A 26,093-nucleotide genomic window follows, 5' to 3' on the forward strand; every position below is an offset into this window, starting at 1 on the left:
AAATAGACAATAAACTGTAAAACTTAAAACATTAACTTGTTTCTAGATAATTTTCTTAGAACATATTTGATTTACTTTGAACTTAAAGCACTAATAATTAAAGTAAAAATAGTGGTAACTGGGAAATAAGCATGGCCTGAAGATTGAAAAGATCTAGTTAAGTAACAGTATAGTGAGTGATTTATCATTTCTCTTTTACAGATTGGTAATGAACTCTCATGTGCTGAAAACACCATTGCCTGAATGAGGGCCTCTGTTCACAGAAACATAAAATGCTTGAGGGTGGAAAGGACCTCTGGAGGTCATCTAGTCCAACCCCCTTGCTCCAGCAGGGCCACTTAGAACCTGTGGTCCAGGTCTACGTCCAGATGCTTTTTGAATATCTCCAAGAATGATGACTCCACAACCGCTCTGGGCATCCTGGTGCCAGAGCTCCATCACCCTCACAACAAAAAATGTTTTTTGATGTTCGGGCAGACCTTCCTGTGTTTCCATCTGTGCCTGCTGCCTCTGGTCCTGTCACTGGGCACCACTGAAAAGAGCTTCGCTCCATCTTTTTTACACCCTCCCTTCAGGTATTTGTACACATTGATGGGATCCTCCCTGAGCCTTCTCTTTTGGCTCCAGTTGCTGAATTGTCTTAGTGGCCCTTCACTGGATTCTCTCCAGTATGTTTCTTGTACTGGACAGCCTAGAACCGGACACAGCAGTCTAGGTGTGGAGTTATTAACCGCAGTTTCATTATATTTGACTACTTTTGCAGGTATAAATGCTCCAGGAGATTATCTGATCATTGAGAAGATCCAGGCTTTCAGCCACCAGTAGCTCGTCCAACAGCTGCAGATTTGTACCATTCCAGCTTCTTCTGTTCAGAAATAAGAAGGAAATGGATCAGCAGAGCTGAAGCATTCAGTGTTGGGAAGGGATGCCAGAAGAAGTCAAATACCAGAGCCAGTACACCAGTGGTCTTGCCACCTGCCTCCACCAGCACAGCAAATCTTACGTTGCCCTGTGTGGCAAGCTGGCCGCACAACTGGATCTGAAAACATTTTAATGTAGGAACAGTCACAAAGACACTTTCAGAGTCTATTACATCAACCTGAAAACTTTGGAAGTATATTGATGGAGGCAGCAAAGGTGACTAATCCTTTAAACTGGAAAGTTTTAAACTTTGATTTACTATGGCAAAGAAACAAGAAGATTTTCTTCCATAATGTTTGGAAAAGATAGAAAAAAAATTAGAAGTAATAGAAATATGGCAGCAATTGGGATCAGCAAATCCAGCTCCTGTTTCTGCTTGCAACCATGCAAAACAATTATTTCAGAAATTTACCTCTTTCTAAGCTTAAACCTCATAAGTTTCTTCCCTCTGGATGACAGTTACAGAATGATTTTCAGCTTCTCATTAGTTTTAACTATTGCTTCCCAGAAAGAAGCTCCTTATAGATTCTCTCAGAGTTCCTTAACTGAAAGAGTTGTCTCATCCCCAATTGACTGTAAAAGATGTTCTCATTTACTCCTACCCTTTACTTTGTGAATCTGGTTGCATTCTGTTAGACCCTTCATATACGATGTATTTTCTATTCCTCTTATCATCCTAGCAGCATCTATCACAATTTGAACTCATCTTTCTTAAACATCAGTGATCAAAATTTGTATTTGATTTTGTAACTATCAAAAATAAACAGGTCTGAAAATAGAATGTTTGGATAAGAAATTCTGAATTAAGCTTTTAATCTAGATATAATAATAGATTAATTATTCTGAAAAAATCTGACACATCACCTTTTACAGACAGTGGATTACATTATTGGTTGTTCTCTCTTCAGGTATTGGCATTGTATGGAACAACTGTGACTAAGACCTGAGTAATTAGTGAGAGACAAGTTAGATGGCAGAATGGTAGAAAAGGAAGATCATGGCTGTAGTAAAATCATCTTCCATGGGTTTAATAGTGCAGAAATGTATCACATGATCATAAGAATGGTGAGGGCATCAGCACAGGATGGCATAAAATCTGTCCATAGCTCTAATAAGCTCAGCACAGGTGCTGTTAAGTTGCATATTGTTCAAGTAAAAAAAGGATAGTTAAAACTATTTAACTTCTTGACATTCAAGCTGTTGAAGATGATTAAATGTAATGTAGCAGTAGCTATAGGGCATGTAAAGATCATAAAAAGATGAAAGAGACATGATGTGATAACCCAACAGTGTATCAGCAGTAATGGCAGAACAGTAATAGTCTACGTATTCTTCATACAGCTCCCTTGCTGCTCAAAATCCTCTCTGTCATGGACTAGATTAATGAAACTGAGAAGAACTTTACAAAGGTAGCACTTTCCTGCTAAAAACTGTTAACTATCTAATCTTTCCATGACACTAATGCTACCTTTTTGCACTGTAAATTCTTTCACAGAAGAATTCTTCATTTTCTGTGTACCTGGAGACCTTGATTGTTATAAATTACTTGTGCAGTATGCCTGGTAATTTCGTTTAATCCTAGCTACTTATTCATCTGTCAGTTGACATAGAAAAAAACCCTCACAAACCACTACAAAACAAAAGCAAAAGCAAACCATGCAAAGGAAAAGACACACAGGGTTAGATTCTGACAGCTTTTTCCCTTCCAACTAGAAAGTTGCAGCCTGTTTCTGTGAACTGGTTTGGATTTTCTGAATATCTATTTCTTCCTTAGAATTTATATTTAAATGAAAACAATAGGTTCTTGTTGGATTGCTTGAAAACAGTTAACCCAATACTTTTTCAAAAACATTAATGTCCGAAAATAATTTGTGCACAAAAGTTTAGTGGATGGTGTACATGAATTTTACAGATTTCTCCAAAATTAACCAGATCTTCTTTAAATATTATTAATTCTAATATGCTGTTGTGGTAAACAAGAAATATTTCACAAATCTGTTAAAAGTCCTGCTATACTTTCTCAAAATCTGTGTAAGTTCCTGGACTCTTGACACGAGCAGTCTTTTTGACAACAGTGGCACTACCAATATAAAGGCACTCAAGAATCCAAGTTTTGCAGTACCAGCCATAAATTCTTATAGTACTAAATCCCACTAAATACAGAAAGTGTCCCAGGGATTGACTTTAAGAATAAAAATAGAGAACCAGAATTGTCTTCCATGAAGAACTGAATGTCAGCATTTTGTTTTCACTCAAGTCTCTCTCAGAGTCAGCATCTTTTCTACCATTTTTTTCTGTGGAGATCATATCTGCTAGAAGCTTCTTCATTTCATGTACTCTGTCCGATCTTCTCTACTTCAGTACATGGCTTTTGTATAAAAGCCCTGTTTACATACGTATTTTCTTGGGGAAGCAAGTCTGTTGGTTCCTTGTTAGGACTCAGCTGTATTGTAAATCACTGCCAACTTCAGCAGACACAGGAAGCATTGCGGTTCAGAAAGGTGCACTGCTGAAGCCCTGAAGGGACTGTGGTGTTCCACTAATTTATCTGTGAGTCCTTGCCACATCTTCTTCCTTACATATTATCATTATTTTTTCAGCACCTAATGGTACTATCTAAGAAAATGTTTTATTTTGTCAAGAAACTGTGAGCACTGCATTACAGCAGTGCTACTGAAGCAAGAGACTGTCTTGTAGTTTTTGAGCTCTATCCAGTTTAGCATGATAAACACAAATTACTGAATGTTTCACCCCAATTTTAGATACAATTAATATTTCGAGTTCACATAGTAAATACATTCCCAAAAAATATTCTCAGGATTTATTCTGAAAGGCAAAGGCCACTAAGAGAAACTCTCCATTGCAATGGATAACTAACTCTTTGCCTGCATTTACAAGTTTTGAGACTGACAGAAACAACTACACAGAGAGAAAGAAAAGAATGTTCAAGGAATATAGCAACAAAGGAACAAGGAAATGAAAATAGCAGTACAATACTTTGCACAATTATACACTGCAAAAGGATAAATAGATGTACAAAATTTAAGAGTATTCCTTTGGATAAAAATTCCAAGTTATTTATTTAGCCAATCTTATGGGAAAAAAGTAATTATAGGGAAATTATTTCCATATTTTTTTCCTGTTTCAGAAATTCGTCACTGAGCACCACTACTTTACTGTAGCTAAAACACTAGGGGACAGTTCTCAGAAATGGAAAGGTATGAAACCATTAAAGAAAGACAGCCAAAGCATCTGGCCAGATAGACCCCCAAATGAGTTGTGTCAGATGATAGTGAAATAAAAGGTAAGTTATCTGGAAATCACAGAATTTACTCTAAAGCGAGTGTGTAGAAATAGCAAATGCATTTTAGATTCCAGACCTGTGTACATAACCATACAACTGTAAACATAAAAATGTACTTTCAGACTTAGAGTGGTTATTGATGTTTGCTTTTTATGATAAATTAAATTTTCCACAAATGTTTAAATGTGTGTTGTACATCTTCGATTAGGTGAGTTTTACAGTTTCTGGGTGGAAAAATAGCACAACAGCATCATGTTTTAGCACCTGAAATGCAGGAAGGCTGAGTTTGGGTCTTTGCTCCAAATCCTGTAAACTGAGGATTCTTTCACATTTGAGGAAAGAGGTCTTAGATTATGGTTTTGAGGGGCAAAGGGTACAAATATTTTTGAAAGACCAAAAAAAAAAAAAAAGCTTTTTCGTGTTTGGTTGTATGTTAATGGTTTTTTTTGTTTGTTTTTCAAAAATATATCTTGGTGGGTTGGTTGGTTGGTTTCCAGTCAGTATTATTTCAAATTCTGAGAAATGAGTTTTGAAATATAAGTGAGGTCAAGGTGCACATGCATGATTCTAAGAGTATATTAATTATTGTTAATGCAAGTAAAGTTCTCATAATTACTTTCAGAGTTGATTACTCTCCTAGAAATCCATCTTTTGATATGGAAAAGCGTGAGATGTTTATTAGGGTTTAGTCCATTTCTAATACTGTAGGAGTGCTTTGGAGCTGGTATAAAATCTTTTCAATGTGCCATGACAAAATATTACAGAAGCATCATACACAGGTAATTCTATATTTAAGCTTGAGATGAGATTTATGGCCCCAAAGGTACACAAAGCCTTTCTTAAGTAACAAATAAAGCGTATCGTTCCAAGCATTACTGCTTTTATACTAAGTACAAAACAATTTTTTTTCCTGAGAAGTTACAAAATAAACCAATTAATTAGTCTGAGTTAATGTAATTGAAAGATATTTAGTACTATTTTGAATCATTTGTTGGTCCCTACTGACCTTTATAATAGAATAACCTGATCTTCCAAAATATATGCTTACTGAAAGTGTGGGCTATGGCAACATCTCCTGCCATGGAAGTTTTTTTAAAGAATAGAGGGGCAAACGGAAAAAAAAAAATAAATTACAACGTTGCATCACTTTTCCAGTACTGATGAAAAAATCCAAAAGGTTTGGAATTCACAGAGATTTTTTTTTTTCCTTCCAGTGATAACTATTTACAACTAGTTGGAAATGAAGTAATGCTTTTCAGCTGAGACGGAAACTTGAACTTCTGGAGTTCTCAGTATTTTATATCAGTTTATTTTTGCCTCCTGTGTTTCATGTAATAAATTTAATTGTGAAGTAAACTGCAAAATTAACTTTTAGTTTAGTAAAAATAATGTCTGAGCTTGCCAAGGTAAAAGCTATCAGCTGCCGAACATGGAGGCTGGCCAGAATTAAAGAATAACTATCATTTCCATAATTTTTTCATGTTTTACAGACTGTAATGCCAGTCTCTTTTGTTTACAGCTCCAAAGTTGCCATTTTAGTTACACTTTACTTTTTAGATTTACATCCTTATTAACTTTTTAATAAGAAAACCTGTAGTTTATGATCTTTTCTACAAGCAAGTGAAGGACTAGGTTGATAAACTAAAGAGATAAACAGACAACTGTTTGGACTGTGAAACTTTTACTGTTGCTGTTGTGCTAAATTTGTTTTGTTGCATTTTATTGTTAGGCGGCTATCAACGCGTAGCCATGAGATACTGTCCTGCATTTCAAATACATGTGTTGAGTGGTATGAATGTTGATTACATTTAGAAAGCCAGCCTCTAAGGCTGGACCTACTTTTAGGCTTTACGTTTGAGAACGACTGTGCATATCATATGAAAAATTCAGAACAGACTATTACTATTTCATCAGCTGCCACGATAGTAAAGTATTACAGATATTTGACATAGGAGGATGTGCTGCTGTTGTGTGCAAACTGCTGACTACAGTGAATTCTCCATTTGTTTTGTTTAGAGTGAAACACCATGTTTGGTGTCAAAGTAGCTGTGTGTGTGTTCACCTGAGGTGTCGGCTTGGCATTACCATGCAAGAGGAAAACTACATTGCTACTGCACATTCGGGGGAAAATGAAAATGCCATGAAATGTAAAGAGCTTGAAGAACATGTGTTGCAGCTTCAGTTGACGAAGGAGATTTGTCAAGCTGTCAATTCTACTGATTAACCAAATGACCACACGGTATCATTTTTAACTTTCCTTTTGTAGGAATTATTTTAGGTAGCATTTTAAACCAACACTTACTGCTAAAGAGTTTGCAGTGAAGCAAATTTAAATATATATATATATATATTCTTCAAGGTCTGTTTACATGTATTTCTTGATGCTATTTTTCAACAGAATTAAGAACTGTTTCAGTTTGCACTTAAACTGCAGCAAGTGCACTCAGGCTGGCATACAGCAGAATATGAGATATAGGAAGACATAGAAAGGTGGTGTTTTCAAAGTGGGAAACAGCTAATACAGAGCTTATTTAAATTAGATGATTATGCTTCTTATTACCTCTTCCTTTTGGTGCCAGATTGGTTGTTACTCCACAGAGAATATAGGCAAACACTGTATTTTCAGAATTGCCAGTTTGTTATCATGCTTAATGTCAAAATACACATAATCTGGCCAAGGAATGTTATAATTCAAGTGCTCAATAAATGAAGTATTTTATCCCCATTATATATCCCTATTAGACCTCAACACATTTATGCAAAAAATAGCCCTTTATTCCATTAGGATGGCTGCTGTCAGTTACCTCAGTGTTTAAGACTGCAGGAAAATTCCCCTGGCAGTGAGCCAGCAGCTCCCCAGAAGCCGTCTTCTAACACCCAGCTGACAAACACGCTAATGCCTGCACTAACGAGTCATCCCGCACAGCCAGACGAGCACCCTTCTTCAGAATTGCTAATACCTATTTTTAGAGATGTAGGAGGGACAGACAACATAGGTCATTTCAGAATCCAAGTCTGAAGTCATCTTGCTAGTGGTTTAAAATTTGGTGACCTCGAAGGTGGTGGATGTTTCTGAACTCAAGTCAGCATTTCTTTTCCTTCTGGCCTTGCTTTTGTGCTGATACACACGCATGTTTCCTGCAGGCTGGAGAGTCTGCACTGATACAAATCTTATAAATCTGTATACTGGGTCACCACAGTTGTTCCAGCTATAATGTGCAGCCACTCAGGTAACCCATGCAATTCCAGCAATTACAGCAGTAATCATGGCAATAAACAGGAATGATTCACTCTTCTAAAGTCCCAAAAAGTTTTGACTTGTAGTGTCATTAAATGGTTTAGAACCAGGAAGAGGTCTGTAAAATAGAAGCTCCAGGTCAGAAGCATCCAATAACTGTAGAGGCATCTAATTAGTGTTCATTTCAAATAGAGTTAGTTGCCTAAAGTATTTTACAAGCATCTGGGAAAATATTAGTTTCTTACTGTTGTGATTTACTAGATCTATGCTAGTTTATGAAGAGGCACTCTTGAGAGGCACATCAGGGCTGTGGATTAGAGAAATGAGAATTAGCACAACTCTTATCAGCTGCAGTTTATCCCATTTCAAACTTATTCAAAGTTTTAAGAATATATTTTTACCCAGCACACTACAAAAGAAAACAATCATATAATTATTATACTTTAAAGGTTATAGCTTTAAGGAGTCTCTCAGCCTCAAGGCCCCTTTGTGTCAAAGGCAACAGAATGCCTTCTAGTAAGTATTTATTAGTATACTATGTGCAGTTTTATTTTTTGTCATGAACAAAGCACAACCTTAATTTCTCATAAGGAATCATAATTCTCTTGTTTACGTTTCTGTCACTCAAAGAAAAAAACATTTTGTCCTCCTGTTCTATTTTGTGTTAAGAACAAATTATAATAACAAATACAATTCCCCACTGATCTTTTCCCTCACTTTTTCCTCAATTCTTTTTGCTTAAAATGCCTGTCAGTACTTTTAACAGTTCCTTGTATCTCCAACGAGACTGGCCTTAGGCTGTAGCTTAACAAAGACACCCAAGATACCTCCATCACTTCATAGGTGGCAGCTGTCACCTTCCCAGTGCTCCTTTTGTTAAGAAACACATGTTGCTACTTGGTCTTCCTCTAGCTATCATAAAGCCATATAACCAGGATGCTTCACCCTGGTACTATTATATGATGCAGCTCTTTCACAGCATAGAAATAACATAAAGAGTTAGTCTTACAATTATGCAAGCTTTATTACTTAGGTTTCTGGTACATTTTATAAAAATGTTGAGTTTTAACTATGCAGTCATTAGCACAGGACAATGTATAAAAAGAGCGCAAAACACAGTGTTTGAAAGGAATTGAAAAACACCTCTGTTACAGTAGCGGGAAGAGGACTTGTACTAATACTACTTCATTTTCCTCATAGGCACAGAACACATGTATATCTGTATTCTTGGAATGAATCACTATGTCATCAAACTTAAAAAAAAAAAAAAAAAGGACTTCTTGAAGTATAGCCATCTAATCCAGCATTAAGAATTGCAAAAACAACATCCTAAATTATGGTGATTTCTGTATCTGAGGCAATGATCAATAATGTCGCATCAAAGTTTTAAGCAAGGAACCCGGAAAAAAAAAAATATTCAAAATTGATGGAAAATGTAATCATCTTTAGTAAAACAGTTCTCTAAACTGAAACGAAGGAGATAATTGGAAAAAATAATATAGCCTTACTTACATTCTTGTCAGACAACCAAAGCTGTCAATGGTTGCAGATAGGATGTTGCCCTTAAAACAGTAGTACGTAAGAAATGTCAATTATCTCTCTTTCCAACAGATGCCCTTAATTATGGGGATATTTAACAATAGAATTCTTTGGGATACACTTCAAACATAAAAACACAACAGAGCTAACAATCCTTAGACTCCGTCCAGGTTTTTTTTGGAAAAAGGGTCCTGTTTTTTATACTTTCAATACTAGAAATACATTTATGACCGCTTATGTTTTAAGTCCAGAAACACTTTTTTTGTTTTTAATTGCGGAAGTTCGTATTTGTCAACACAAACCCTAAAAGCAGCTCTGCTATTGACAAAGAGATGGCTTATGCTCCTTGAGATCCCTTACTTCTCCTGAGGGTCTATAGGCCAATCAAATTAGTGTTTTGCCCACGCTATCCTAAAATACCAAAATCCTTACTGTTTCAGTTTAAATTTCAGTTTGACATTCTAATCACTTCCTCCCTAAATCTTATTTTAATTGAAGACTAAAGCTGAAGTCCAGCCAGAGAATCATAGAATAGTTTGGGTTGCAAGGGACCTTCAAAGCTCATCCAGGCCAACCCCCAGAAGGAGCAGGGACATCTTCAACTAGATCAGGTTGCTCAGAGCCTCATCCAGCCTGGCCCTGAACATTTCCAGGGATGGGGCACCTACCACTTCTCTGGGCAACCTGTTCCAGTATTTTACCACCTTCATTGTAAAAAATTTCTTCCTCATGTCTAGTCTGAATCTCCCCTGTTTTAGTTCAAAACCATTACCCCTTGTTCTGTCATATCACGCCCTTCTAAAAAGTCTGTCCCAAGTCCTCCTGGATCTTTCTGAGAGGAGACTTATCACAAAGGCTACTGCCTCCACTCCAGTTCCTCTATATTCTGTCTCAAGCTACAGTCACTGTTACCATTGTTTCTTCATTTATTAACACAAAGATATTATTCAAGCCTTAGTGCAAGGACAGTTTTAACAAGCTCTTCCCACAAAAACTGGTGGAAGGAGGGTATGTTTAAGAAACAAAGAGTTTAGAGGAGAGGCACAGAGTAAGCTTCCACACACAGTCAGAGAGAATACAAATTTGCACTGGGGATTTGGCATTCAATGCCATAAAAAGCATTGTATAAGCACTGCACTATGCTTCCGGCTGTTACTGCTCTGCCACCACATGTCTTCAGTGCTTCAGTTCTATTTATTAGTCACATGAATTTTGCAAATTATATAAAAGAAATTAACCTTTATATGAGAATAGTATGCATCTAGTAATCAGAAATGAGTAATGAATAAGAATTACATATGGGTTCAGATAATATATACCAGGTACCCACACAACACAAGGTCAAAACCTCTACGTCTTCAGGGTTATCTCAAAACAACCCAACATTTGCAAGGGTGGACTACACTTAATTTTACTGAGTTCATCATCTCAGATTCAACTTAACAGAGAAGCATAAAAATGTCCAAGAACCAGAACCCTGCTGTTACTGAGTACTTGACTATAGTCATCTCTCTTTGCAGGGAAGGCCTTTATAATGCATCTCACATCCAAATGTGATTTTAAATTTTTGTTCAGTGGCTTAGAGAGGTTTGTGTCTAACTAGACAGGTCCCTATCACATTTTGGGAAATAGTTAGAGGATAGTGCAAAATTCAGAGGCTTGTCTCTATTAAAAAAAAAAAAAGTCAATAAAATCCACTAGAAATCCATATTTGTCAATCTGTACATTTGGTAAGCATAGTGACAAAATTGCTGATTTGATACCATGAGGCATGAGTAAAACTGAAGACTTGCACATGCAGACTTTTTACATAACAGATTATACTAATTATCTTGTAGGGCCAAATTTAAATTCTAAGTGTCCACTCTTGTTCATCCCAGGTAGGAAAGATAAAACCTTTTTATAAAGAAAGAAGTAAGAATAAGTAGGTTCCACAGAGGAGAGGCACTGGATTTGTAACACTTATTATGTGCTTACAGCTCTGCATACTCAAGGGGCTGTATACTCCCATACTGGAATAATTGCTCAATGACATCATTCTATAGGTAATGGTTTTCAATAGACACACTGTACTTCTGCGGATGTCATTATGGTATGATACCATCAATACTGTGTGTTGTTGCAAAATCATTCCCTTGGTTGTAATAAAAGCCTTAGAGAACCACCCCATTGAACAGCTTCGGGGTCATTTTTTTCCCCCTTTCCAAACCATAATTATTTATATGCTATGTATAGACAAAAACAGTCAGTTCCCCTTACTCCAAAAAGCATGGGACACTATTACCTGAGCTACCATGTATTCTCCTCAATTCCATCATGCTTCTGGGATTTTAAACACTCAAACAAGCAGACACAACAGCAGGCAAAATTCCTGGACCAGATCTTTGGCCTTCGGTTATGTGGGAGAATTATTAAACTCACACCAGTTTAGAGTAGCTCAAACTTTGGCTCATGGCCATTTTCAGACTCAGGAGACAAAAAGTAACGCCTTATGGCTTCTGCCTTCCTTCTCTGGATCCCATGTTTACCAAAGACTTGGATCATCTTAATCTACTGTCTTGTTTCTCCTAGCTTCTTCCTTTAAGCCTTTAATTAGCTTTGGTATTGAAACTTTACAAAGCTCTTTAAAATCTGTTGTATGAGCCCTTTTTTTTAGGTGTTTGGAAAAAAAGAAAAAGAGGTTTGGTAGGCTTGTGAAATCGCTTGAGTGATTGAATGTGGCTTTTTTTTTTTTTTTTGGCAATATCTGTAGAATGGAAAGAAGAAAAAAGAAAAAAGGGAGGGCAGGAAAAAGGAATATTCCTGAGCTAAGCAATCAGGAGAAAAGACAATGACAAAGACAAAGGTATAGCTATAAGGATGAAGAATTTTATATGGTGTAGAAAAACGGAACGTATCTTTACAGACTTGCAATATTATGCATCTATATTCTCCTCATTTACAAAACTACTCCTTTCAGCTGGCCTTGCTGACCTGCCCTATGGCTTTCATTTCTCATGCCGTGTGTATACTTTAATATCTTTAATTAGATACACTGAGGCCAAGGGCTTAGGCTTTTAAAGGATTAGACATTTATATAGATAATAATATCAACCATAGTTGCATTAGGTAAGATTAAACACTTTTTCTGAAGAGTCATAAGCTTCATATTTTATGGAACAAGACAAGTTCAACTGACAGAAGGAAGAAAACTTCCCAAAAGGCAAATTATTTCATAATTGTCCACTAAGGGGATACTTTTGCCTTCTTTAAAGTGTGATGCTAGGCTGCATCACAGATAAAGTACTAGACTCTGTGGATCCGTCTAAGCATTTGATTCTATATTCGAAACACAAGTGAGCACTATTTTAACTAACACTAACCTATTTCAGTACTTGATCTCACAAAACTTTATGACTCTTATTCATTCTGCACTACAGCTAATTAAGGCTGTAAGATCCATTGCCTGAAGCCTATTACTATTTCATTGCCTAACAGTGTTACCCTGGTAGTAATAATTAAAAAGTATAATCACAATATTAAAGCCCATAGATGGTAATTCTACCCATAAACACAGGTGTATAATTTGAGTTTTTAAATATATTTACCATAATAAAAGGTATTTGTAGTAATTGTAGTGCATTTAGAGTGGGATTAATGTACATGTTAATTGTGTTAGTCATGTTAATTTTTCAAAAAATGGTAAAGGTCACCTCATGTTTCTCCTTCCACCTCTTCCTGAAAACTTTATTTTGCCAGCATGTCACCAGCTGTTAGGCAGTTGCTTACTGCACACTTCAGACTTTATTGTAACCTAACGCTTACCCTTTTGGCTTTCTCACCTAATATGTTTGGACTGGATTGATATTATAAGGCACAGAAGAAACAGTCAGTTTATGGATCTCTCATCTGTACAGATCAGAGCCTCAGTATAGATTTTTTCCTCCCAAATTTCAGGTTTGTGGCCATTAAAATAATAGTGAGACAGCATGTTACTGGGATCTGCCTTTGAACTGAGAAGACAGATTGAATATAAGAGAGAGAAAATGATGCACTTCTTATCTCCAAAAAAGGAAATATATATATCAGTAAGTAGGCAAGCATTGGTTACTTGGATGATCCAATTTCTCATTATTTTAAAAAAGTTCTGAGCTCAGGAAAGAAAAATATCTTGATGGAAATGGATGCTGCTTTCCAGGAAGAGAGCTGTAGGCGGCTACATCATCCTTAAAAGACCCACTTACCAAAATGTATGTAGAAATATGCTCACTTATAATCCCTTCAATAGGGTTCATCCTAATTTCTCTTGTATCAAATTAAATTCAGAAGCAGGGCTAGTGTCCAGAGAGGTCTAGGGACAGAAAAAGTGTCTATAACAAGTTTTGTTCAGGGAGTGGAGCTGAGTTTACCTATTAAAGACGGGAGTCTAGCCTTCCCTTACACAGGCCTAAGAAGAGGAGCAACAGTGGCAACAGTTATAAGCATATCTGAGCTTTCATAAGATTAAGCCTTTAGATATAAAACATATAAGTTATGGTCTACATCAACATAGCTGTTTTCAGTTTAATTAAACCAGAACACAAATGTGTTATCTTCATTATATACATTAATTATTCCAGCCCCAAGCCATGCCATCCTTGTGGTACAAACTGTCGCATTCAGGTTTAACAGAGTCTTCAAGGACAGGCATACCAGACCAAATAATGCTTGCAAGTTATTTGGTCTGAAGAAATACACCTTCTATGCAAAGTCAAGGGTTCATTGTTAGTCTTATTAAAATCTTAACAATCTAACATTCATAGTCCACATTATCCAATTATTAAAGCTCATTATCATTAAAAATACAGCTAAACCAGATATACACCAATTTTCCAGTTTTTAATTCCCCTTTCTTCTGCTGTTAATGTTCACTTTTCTTACACTGCATGGGTACTGAAATGGGCAGGAGAGAGGGCAGGGCAAGTCATTAGTATCTCAAGTTCTTTGTCAGGAGGATTATGCTGATGTCAATGGTTTCTTCCTCCCTCATATTGGAATAATTCTGATACATTTACTAACAAGCAGTGTACCTTGCTCTTTCTTCATTGGTTTACAGCTCCACATTATAGCAGTAGGTGTAGAGGGGATCTGTTGTAATGTCCTATTATTTCTTCGCTAACCTTCAAGTTGTGGTTTCCTCATAACATAACTAGTGTTTAAATAGCACATCACATCCACACAGACATCCTTGGTCTAGGACATTCAGATTCCAATCTACAAAACCAATAATCACTTAGAGCTATTAAGGCAACCTCTTGCCACCAATATCAGCTAGCTAAGCTATATCACTAGTAAGTTATCAGTATTACTTTTGATAAGGACATAGATGTTTTTTGATACAGAGAGATCTAAAATAAGTGGAATATGAAGATAGCCTGGCTGTGTTTTGTTCTTTTCACAAAAATCTAGTGTTGGGATCCTGAGAGCATTTCTGCATCACTGGGAAGGTTTTGCTGGAAGAGCTCAGGCCCAGCATGGAGATAGTGTAGTCAGTAGCTTTGAAAGAAAGAGAAGCTTCATTGGAGGCTCCCGTGAACACCTCTGCAAACAGTTGCTTTAAGCTTAGGCTTTTGTGCTTGGTCCTTGCCTGAACGACATTGGAGGTGCACTGCAATCATGCCCATGCCTGGCCATGTACCCTGTTCATCCAAAACCTGACCCAACACTTAGACTTGTCTCCCAAGCTTGACCTCAGACCTGCCTTATCACTATGAGCTTTCCCAGAAATCTGGTCTTTTGGCTGATATTGATTACTGTCCCTTGGACCTGTTCTTCTCACCTTTCTCAGGTACTGTCGACTTTGCTGGTAAGGCCACTACCTCTGCCTGCCTTGTTGTTGTGTGCAGCTCCCAGTGACCTTTCCCTTTGGAGCAGCCTCCCCTTGCTGCTCCCTGGTATATCCATGTGCAAAATATCCATAGGGTTGCCCAGTCTGAGGTGTTTGGGACACCTGCTCAATAGGGAAGTTTTAAATTCCTCTCCCAGCCCAAGCTAGTGCTTAACCTAAACCTGCAAGCCTCAAGGAATAAAATTTAGATTCCCTTGCCATGCAGTTGCACTTACCACAGGCTAGCAAGCAAGTTCACCCTTTTCCCCCTTGTCTTCTGTATCCCAGAAAATCTTTATTCTCTGTAAAATGAAATGGTTTCAGTGAGCAAGGTTAGGAGAGTCCTATAATCTTGTTATTATAGAAGTTAGAACTGGCATACAAGATAGGATTGGCAAATTTACATCACTTCAGGCAGGTATAAGAAAGTAGAAGTGAATTATCTAACAAACTTTAGCTAAAATGGGAAGGCATTTATTCTGTATCTTGGGATTAGTCTATCAGATGTTCTTTAAAAATACCTACTGGATTTGAGTTTGCAGGCAGGAAGCCCAGAGCTCTACTTCTAGTAGATGTATTTTAATAAAGCCTGACAATGTTTCAGGTTTACTTAGTCATAGGCATACACAGGATCAATATTTCACTGGTTAGGCAATTTCGTCAGTCAAAAAAATTTTACATAATAAAGGGCTTATGGCATCTCCAGCATCAGGTAGTAACTAAAGAGCACTTTTGGATATTTCATATGTGGATTTACAGATTTCTAGGGGAAGAAATTAATTAACACTTCTGTTTCTTGTACACATCACAAAATAGCACAGGATGCCTGGTGAGATGTAAAAGAGATCTGAAGAAAGTAACTCTGTATCTTTAGAACTGTTTCAGGGTCTTACGAATTTTCTTGCCAATACCAACCTTTAAAAAATATCAAGTCATGTCCCCCAAATCACAAGCTTAAATTGAAATAATCAAATATATACCATAACATTAACTATCATAATGAGAATGCATATATTTCTTTTCTACCATCTTCAAACTTTTCTGTGCATTTGTGTTATTTCATAGAGATACGAGGACAAAAGTATACTTTTGAAAATGAAAACAGATTTTCACATAACCAGTTGGCAAAACTAACAATGCGAGACTTCTGATTAAAATAATCCAAGAGCTGGAGGTAAAAAAAAAGTATTCATCAAAATTAACTGTATGTTTCTAAAATGCAGGATGTAAAAGTTTGTGGGTTTGGTTTTTGTTTGTTGTTGTTGGGTTTTGTTTGTTTGTTTGTTTTGGTTGGTTGGTTGGTTGGTTTTGTGACTAAGATGAAAGGTAATACTATTGACAAAATTTCAAGGTGATATTTTAGGTAACTCGAATTTTATTATTCAAGTTGAGGTTTTGTCTATTAAGCATACTTAGTACTAGTAAACTATTAGTTACATTAAGCAGCAAAGCTTCTTACCTAATTATGTTGCACTGTACAACCCCACTTGCTCCTGCCAGAAGGTTTCTGGTCCTGCAAAGCATATGCATCAAACAGCACAAAATAGATGTTTCGGTTCACAGTGGGAAAAAGAGGTTTTAAACAACCAAGGTTTTCTTTACAAAAGAAAAATAGAAGGTTATCTCTCTCTCTCTCTGCCTTTTCCATCCCATGGGAACTCTGCAATCCTTGGATAGGTTCAGATGAGTTTTGTTTTTGCATAGCACTGTATTATTCCTGCTCCTTTTCCTTTTCTTGTGGCCTACGATCTCACCTACCCAGGCCAGCAACATGCATGGGGCTTTCTGCAGCTCCCAGTGCTGGGTTGCAGAATGGCACTGAGGAGGAAGGTGCTTAGGTGCATTGGGTTTTGCTGAATAGGGGCTTGCTTCAGCGCAAAAGGCTAGGCTTGAGGTTCGAAGAGATTACATACAATCAATCTCAAATTAAGGCCATAAGGGTACTAGGCAGCGAGCTGGAAGAAAGATTGGCAGGCTGAATGAAAGAGAGAATTAAACCAGCTTCTCAGTAAAAGTGAATTGCTACTTTGTGTTGAATAGTTAAGTAATAGACAAGTGTGAAAGAAAAGGAGAAAAAGGTGAGCCCAGAGTTCAAAGATCATCAAGAGCTAAGGTCCCTCTTCCTTTCAGCTGCCAGAAGTATGTTGTCTATGATAAGCAGAGACTTTAGACTCCCACTAGTTGTGAATACAGTCAAAACTGGGAAACAAAAGTTGACTTTTCTCATAGGGGAAAGATGAAAGCCCTGTCAGAGACAGGTTTCCCATTTTCCAAAGAACTGACTTCCCCAGAAGATTAAATAAAAGAAGACTAGAAATCGAAAAGGACATATCATGTTCCCAGACAAATACTTTTCATACCTTCCTGCTCCATACCATGCAATATCCTAGGGTTTCCCTGTGAAAAAAAGAGCTGCTCGTCCTTTAAACTTCTCCTAGCAAAATTTTTTTATGCTCAGTAGAATATTTTTCTGATTATACTTTTGCCTTTCATAGTGATCACAACACAGTAAATAGAGAAGAACAGGTTTCTATTAGCAGCTCCACAGACACACACACACAGAGACACATCTTTTGTGGCAGGACCCAGCCTGTTCTTCAAATACATCGCTAAAGCCAAACCAAACCAAATTTCAAGGGACTCTGATGTCTTTAAGTGTCAGGAATTCTGGTTCGGATTTCATATGAATCTAAAATTTTCTGCAAGTCTTTGCATGTTAATCTATCAAGGGACCTGGTTTACAGCACTTTCAAGAATGATTTGCATCTATCAAGTCAGTACTATTTTGTTCAGCTGCAGGAATTGCCTTGGAGATCCACTATCCAACTAGCAATCAGATCTGCATATTTAGTGTGTCTGAAAAGGTAAAATAATCTGTATCAGCCAACAGTTCTACTCTCTTAACTAACAGCTAACCAATTTTAGCTAACCAAACTTTTGCAGTCCCATTTTTCTGAAGCTACATACTGCTGTGATTAGCAATGCTCTATTGATTGGCTCCGAGTGATGCTCCTTTTATTTATGAAAGCTCACTGAAGAAAACTGAGTTGCACAGAAGTAAGTAGGAAGTGTTTACAGACAGACATGGATGATTTTATAATTGAAATAGTGACATGACTGAGGAAGGACAAAGGCAGCAACCCACAATTCATGACTTTTCAGGTGAAATTTCATAGAGCAGATGTGTCAAAATCATTTTTGCGGGGAGCCACATCAGCCTCGCAGTTGCCTTCAAAGGGCCTAATGTAATTTTAGGACTGTATAAATGTAACTACTCCTACATTTATACAGTCCTAAAATTATATTAGGCCCTTTGAAGGCAAACAATGAGGCTAATGTGACCCCCCGTGAAAATGAGTTTGACACCTCTGTCATAGAGTTTTCAATGAATGCTGTATATATATATATTAAAACCATGAGGCTATTGTATGATTATATTTAAATCTAGTTTTACAAAAGAAACTATTTTTAACACCCCTACCAAGCAATGTTCTCCACATGTTCTTTCTGAAGAAGTGTCTACCATGAGTGAGTTAAGGGCACTGGGCTACACTGATGTTAAACTCAGAGTGTTATAATTAACTGATTAAAAATTGCCACTGCATGTGTACAGTTGGTTGTGATAAATTCCTTTGTAAATATGTCTATACACACATACAAAAATAATAATTATAAATAAAAATGAGATAGAATTCTTTTTTTTAATCACTTGCTGGATAAAAGTAGACTGTGTGACTGACTAGGAAAAAAAATAGAACCTAACTCTACTCTAGTATTTATTAAAACAATTATGCCTTTCAATTTTCCTCTTCTACTTTACAAAAGCACCATCCTTCTGTCTAGAAAAAAAAAACAAAAAAACCCACCAAAAATAAACCCCAACAAAATAAACAACAAAACAAACAACAAACAAACTGATTTGTGCTTGTTACCTGCGCTAGCCAAAATACATAACAAACTGAGATCACTGCTGTTCAAAGATTAGGATAATGAATTTCAAACTTAAAATCAGGAGTTTTGCTGATAAGATTCTGGATTTTTTCTTTGAGCCATCTGTCTGTCTCTGAATCAGCGTGCGCTGACAAGTTATTAGGGTGGTTCTGTGAGTCATTCTACTCTTTAAGAAAATATCTCTGGGACGAACATAGAGAATCCAATTATCTTTCACCGAACATATATGTCATTACATCCAGAAAAGAACAATTATGATAAAAAATAGAAACTCTGCAGAGTCAAGTCACAATAGTTAAGCAGTGCCAAGAACACAACTTTTGGTTGTTCTCATTCTGTGTATGCCGTGTGATAGGGTTTTATGTTCACACACTGGCTATTCTGAACTGCTATAATGACTGCGTGACCTGGATCCCCGCTAGGAATACAGCACCATGGCATGGCCCATGCGCAACCACATTTGTGGGTTTTTTTCACTACAGGATAACTTTCAGTCATTGCAAAGGGCAGACTTTTTTTCCACCCTGCCCTTTCCTTAGCTGATAATTTGCTATTTCTTTTAATGCCTAGGTCACTTATAGCCTCCCCTAACAGTTCTGTTCCAAGTGTTGCCTTGATCCTTTCTTCCTGTCCTGCCCATGCATTTTTTCCCAGTTGTTTTTCTCTTTTATCCACCTGTACCCTTAGCATTCACTCCTCACTGCCATCCTCTCACCTGGCAGGAAAAGTCTTATAAATGCAACTGGAATTGCCTACCTCATTTTGGTCCCAACGTTGGTGCCAAAATGATCTCCCAGTAGCAAGCAGAGGGAGTGTTGATTATCTCTTTCCCTGTTTCCCTGTGGTCCCTGGAAGCAAAAGGTGAGTCATTTTGGCAAATGAGGGTGGTCTGTATGGATGATTTTCCACAGAATTTCACCTTCATAGACTTTAATCTTCACCTTCTTAATGTTTTAGATGAAATGTGTCAGGTATTGCAGAAAAATAACTAACTGGAAACATATTCTTATAAGAATATTTTAACAAGCAACCTTGAAAATAATCAATAAATGCTTCCTCAGTCACCTTTGGCCCATGTGTACGTAGAATTTCCATGCAGAAAAAAGCTTGGGCCATCTCTCCTGATCTTCTCTAACCCATCGTTACTTTGCCACTTCTGTATAGTTTGTAACATTAATTTCATGCCAATAAAATCTGTAGACCACATCATAAAGCTTTATCCTCTATCTCTCAATAGAGAGACTGATAGTAATTGGCAGGCTTAAGCATTTTCCCCATAATAATACTTATTTCAGTCATAAACCTTTAACATATTTTTTCATCCACTTGTCCCTGTGTAAACTAATGACCCTGGACAATTCTCTCTACATTATACTCTCTACCATATGCATATGTATACATGTGCATTCATGAGCATGAAAGAATATGAACAGTGGGTCCCTTCACCTCCAGTGAAAATGAATTACTGTCAACATGCAGAAGCCCAGCAAACAAGACTCCATCTTGAAAGAAAAACACTGTTCCATTTAGTTAAAAATAACTACTCGTAGTAATAGAATAGCTGAAATAGAACTAATGCTTTATTTTCACGAGACAAATATCGACCTTCCGCAATATTTGATGTTCAGAATAAAAAACTTAATCTCAGATTACATATGCCTTCAAAAGTAGAAGAATTGGTTAATAAAAAAGCATATGTTGAAAACTGCTTGCCTGAACAATATGCTCAAATTCCTACTGATGGAATAAAAAGTTAATTATTATATTACTCACTTTTATCACATTCTTCTACTTTTTGTTGTAGTCATTTTCACTTTCACAGGTACTAGAGCAATGCAAGAACAAAGGAAAACAAAATGAAGTTATAATTTTTTGTATTGACTAGGTTTTTTCGATCCTTTTAACTCTCTCAGTATTTGTCCAGTAATGAATCAATGACACATTATGTAGTAGGATTCTGATATCTATTGGTACATTGCACATAAGTCATTGAAGGGAGGTTTCCCTGGGTGTATTGGAAACGGTCCTCAGAAGTCAAGAGCAAAATTTCTGCTTATTTTGATGGGAGCCAAACTGATCCCAAGTTCAGTGACTTCCATCAGAAAATTACCAAGATTGTACCACAACACTGCTACCTTGTGGCACGACATCGAGCAAAATCATTATTGCTTTTGTGACATGCCTCTCACTTCAGTAACAGGGATGCCATATGTCACGGAATGCTAACGCCGCATCTTACACTTGAATGTACAATTCCCTTTCCATGGTAAGTTTTTACATGATAATTAGCGGCAAGCTATGCCCATTTTACTCATGTTATAACTACAAATTTTTAAAAGATGATGCCAAATTACTTTTCCATTACAGTTCCAATTTGTAATGTATTCATTCTTAAAGATGCTAATTATCTTGCAAAATTTTGTAATGCTGACGGTAGGAAAATAAATATAGTTTTTCATTAATGACCTGAACAAGTTTGGAACCAGTTTGTATATCACAGATAAAAATACCCTTCCCTACTCCACTATATTTATGTCTCATTAGCTTATGGACCTAAAGCCCTCCAGGGATTGTCACTCACAAATCCACCTAATGTTTATGAGCTCTAGATTTTGCATTTGGATCTCTAATTTAGCTAACAGATATGGAAAATCATATACATGGAAAACTCCCTAGTGACTACAAAGCTGTAGAATTTAATAGAGAGGGCAGAAATAGTATAATGTTTAATATAAGCATAATGCTTAGCACATTAATGGTATCACTGAGGAGGAAAGACATTCACGATATTTCAGATAAGTGTAATACTACCCCTTCCAGGACTCTTGGCTTCTAATGATACAGAGTTTAATATGGTTGTGTGTTAATGCCATCCAGTTCCTGTTGAAGAAGGTTTTTTACATTTTTAACACAAGCAAGTGAGGATCAGTTGTTTTGTAAACTGGTAGCTCTAAACATTTGGGGACCAAAGGGCCAGTGTCATTTCTCCAAATTCTCATAGGCCACCAGCCATTCTTTATCAATATTCCTTTTATTTGCAAACCCTATATGTTGTGATTGAGATGGACAAACGACATAGACAAAGTTCCTTTTATATACAAACAGTAGTCTCCATTTATTGCCACAAACACCTTTTTATATAGTCTTTACCAGCTCATGTGTCTTTTTGCTATTGGTTACAGGCTGCAATAGTAACATATCAATGGCTAATTTTGCTAAGGTCAATGTCACTCTTTTACTCCCTTCTTTCTCATGGGTACACTTTAATATCTCCAGATACTCCTTTACTGCCATCTTTCTCACGGGTAGGCCTTAATATCTTCAAGGCTGATTTCTGTTCCCATACCCCGCACCGTAGTTTCCCACACCTATACAAACAGCCCTACTATAAATGTACAATAATGGCAGGAGTTAAGCACATTACTCCAAAATTCAAAGCTGCATAGGATGGTGAAAATGTTTTACAGTTATTACTATTCTATTCTCTAAAACGTCTAGTAAGCATCCATAAATTGAACCGTTCTTTCACTTTCCACAGCGTAACATGTGGTGTAGCTGATGGATCCTATCACACGTAGAGAACTATCATCTTTCCTACTAGTAATATTGGGCATATAGCCTCAAAACAACTATTGAGGTACCTATGAAGTAAAATATACAATTGATTTTTTCATCCAAAAAGAGTTGTGTCCTAAAAGAATGCATGAGGTTACAATGTAAGGTTTGGGAAACTGAACTGGAAATGTGGGATTTTCCTGAGATAAAATATTTAGGAATGGTTAAGAAGTTATGGGATATTTAGCAAGACCTTTTAAAAAGGTGGATTGTAAGGAGCGGTGTCTTAACAGTGAATGCTTAATAAAAATTCCCAATACACACTCCAATTCTGAAATTTGGCTAAACTAATAATGTAGTTTTATACTTAAATCAACCTGTTCTGGCCAGAGTAACAGAGTAGATAGTACCATCTTTACCTCCTGATTACTTTGGCATTAACTGTATATCAGATGTTTTTACATATCAAATAAAAAAGTCAGACTAAATGGGAGGACATCATAGAAACTATTTTCTTTAACTAAGTGCTTTTTACTATAAAGGTGATATGTGTTATTTATGTATTCAGTCGTATTTAAAGATTTTTTCCCAACTTAGGTCTCCTTTCCTTTATGATTAAGATCATAATGTCTTATTACACTCCCTTTACCCCCAAACATATAACTGAGTAGATATTTCCTGGATTAATAAAGTTCATTATTTTATATAGGGATTGAATTTTTACAGGGATTATTTTATTTGCCTAGAAATTTTAAGGTGAAAATGATATGCCTAGTAAACTGCAATGTATCACTTGTACTCTCAGTTCAGCCCTGTGAACCAGAAGATAGATACTTACATTATTGTTCTGCCTGGTCTGTGTTAAGATAAATTTGAATATAGTATTACTGTCCTGATAAATATATTCTGAGTTGCATAACGTGCATAATGTACACGTCTATGCCATAATTCTTTGAACTAATACTGAGGGTAGTGGATTAGGTATTTTATAAAAGTAATATTTGTAATAAAACTTGCTGGCACTAGCAACCTAACAGCAGATGGGGTTTTACAGAGAACACATAATGATGATTCATTGCAGCAAGTACACATGGATCCCTCAGATCTTCTTTCAGTTTAGTTTTTTCTTTGGTTTATACTGTGATTACCTGGCTACATAATTATCTAAAAAGCAAGCAAAATTGATGTCAGCCATCTGCTAAATTATTAGTAGATATAAGCAAGCTTTATCTTTCGGAAGCAGATTCTTTCCTGTAATGCCACTTACTGATGTGAAATTAAATACCCGTAGTTAAAATGTTTCACCTGATATGCTCTCTACAGTTAAGTCGGCAAGTGATCCTTGACTGATAAAATACATTTCAGAAATGTATCAGTAGATACACTTCCTCCACATACCTCCACAAGAGAGGAAGATGATTTAATGATTAAAATAGTGAATTGTGTTTGAAAATCTGGGACTGATATTCACAAACTCCCTACGTGTCCCTAATCTCTCTGTCTCAGTTACTCTGACATCAAAAGAAAGCCCATACTGCTTGATGTCACAGAAGTACTGCGAAGAAACAAACAAACAGATAAATAAGTGAGAGATACTTTAACCTTCAATAAATTATACTTTATTGTGTTGATCTCATTATATCTACTGATTCAAATAAGCAAATCATTTCCTTCTAATTAACTGCAATTACTTACCTAGAGGGGAACAGTAGGAGGAGTATTTGAAAGCACTACCGTAATAGTTCACATGCACACTGCACCCAGATCCCCCATTCTTGAGACTTGCTTTTAACTTCTGAGATGGTGAAAAGTTCCTTGCTGAGCCTCTGCTCCATCAAGTCTGCTACAGACACTCTTCCAGTCTGCTCCTCATCCCCAGCTGGCCTGCAAGAACAAAAATTTTTAAAAATAAAAGCAAACAGAAATGAGGAGACTGCAAGGAATGTATGGCATAAATAATGCAGACCTGAGTTTCGACTACCTGGGTGTTGATCAGTTTTCAGCTCAATTGCACTGGCAGTTTCCTAAAGCAGATTGTACACCCCCAAAAGATCTAAAGAAGTCACCTATATAAGACAAACTATAATATTGTATCAGAAATAGTGTGGCCGGTAGGACTAGGGAAGTGATCATCTCCCTGTACTCAGCACTGGTGAAGCCGCACCTTGAATCCTCTTTTCAATTTTGGGCCCCTCACTACAGGAAAGACATTGAGGTGGTGGAGTGAGTTCAGAGGGGAGTGATGAAGCTGGTAAAGGGTCTGGAGCACAAGTCTGATGAGGAGCGGCTGAGGAACTGGGGCTGTTTAGTCTGGAGAAAAGGAGGCTGAGGGGAGACCTGATCGCTGTCTACAACTACCTGAAAGGAGGTTGTAGCATGGAGGGTGTTGGTTGCTTCTCCCAAGTAGCAAGTGACAGGGTGAGAGGAAACGGCCTCAAGGGGAGGTTTAGGTTGGATATAATGAAAAATGTTTCCACCAAAAGGTTTGTCAGGTGTTGGAAGAGGCTGCCCAGGGAAGTGGTGGAGTCACTGTCCCTCAAGGTGTTTAAAGGACATGTAGATGTGGCACCTGGGACATGGTTTAGTGGTGGACTTGCCAGGGTTTGGTTAATGGACTTGATGATCTTAAAGGTCTTTTCCAACCCAAATGATTCTATGATTATATAACCGGAAGGAACATCTGGAGCATACCTTGTTTTTCTGAAAGAAGTGGAAGACTAAATGTGGGGGTGTTGCAGATGTTTGTTTCACATCAACAGATTTGTGCACTACTTCTTCTGGGGTGGTGTTTATGGCTTCTGTTTCTAAAGTGAAATGATTCATAAATATACTTTTTTTCTGGATTAAACACCACTAAATTCTTTCCCTACTTGATTTTTAACAACAATTCTAATAACAGATTTGAATTATTAAACAGAACTTCAAGACTGAGCTTGTTTCATGTGTGAAAATAAACAATGACAAGTATGAATACCACTTATCATTTTTTCAGATTTTATACACTGTGCGCTAATGAAATAAATTGAAAAGGATTAAACTCATTGCCAGCTTAATAACACTTATGTCATTAGATTTAGAGGAAAAAGGACTTTGCTCTCAAATTACTACTTTTCTGTTTGATTGATTCCCTGTATCTTGCTCTGTATATCTCGATGTCTGAACATATTACTGAATTAAATAGTAATTCAATCACAGATGAGAGATTTTGTCTGAAGATACAAGGAATGTTCATGACTTTACTGTGAGAGTAATGTGTAAGAACGAATACGTCTATCCAGAGTCAAATGCAAGAGCTTTCTGTAAACTGGCTTAAAATCATGACAGACACCATCTACATAATATTATTCAAGTTACAAATCTATATCTGAGTAGGAAAAGATTTTTGAGAAATATATTTTATCATTTGTTTAAGAAGTATTATATGTTTAAGAAAGAATGTTTTATTAATTATCAGAATCCCACTCAGGTCAATAGGACCATCTGCCTGAGGCATATGAAGCAACAGGTAGGACAACTGGAGCCAAAGTTAGATCAGATTTGAGGGTTCAACATACTAGTTTTATCATTTAATTATTTTAAATCAGGAGAAACTCAGACATAAAAGTAATTAAATTAAATATCTTCTACTACAGCATCTGAAAAAGCTTTTGAAATTCAGCTGAAACCCCCTGAAAGGAAGGTTTCACCAAGAGGCAAGTTGAGAAAAGAAGAAAATTACAATACTATCTGTACCAACTGCA

This window comes from Caloenas nicobarica, chromosome 4 (genome assembly GCF_036013445.1).
Source record: "Caloenas nicobarica isolate bCalNic1 chromosome 4, bCalNic1.hap1, whole genome shotgun sequence".
NCBI lineage: Eukaryota > Metazoa > Chordata > Aves > Columbiformes > Columbidae > Caloenas > Caloenas nicobarica.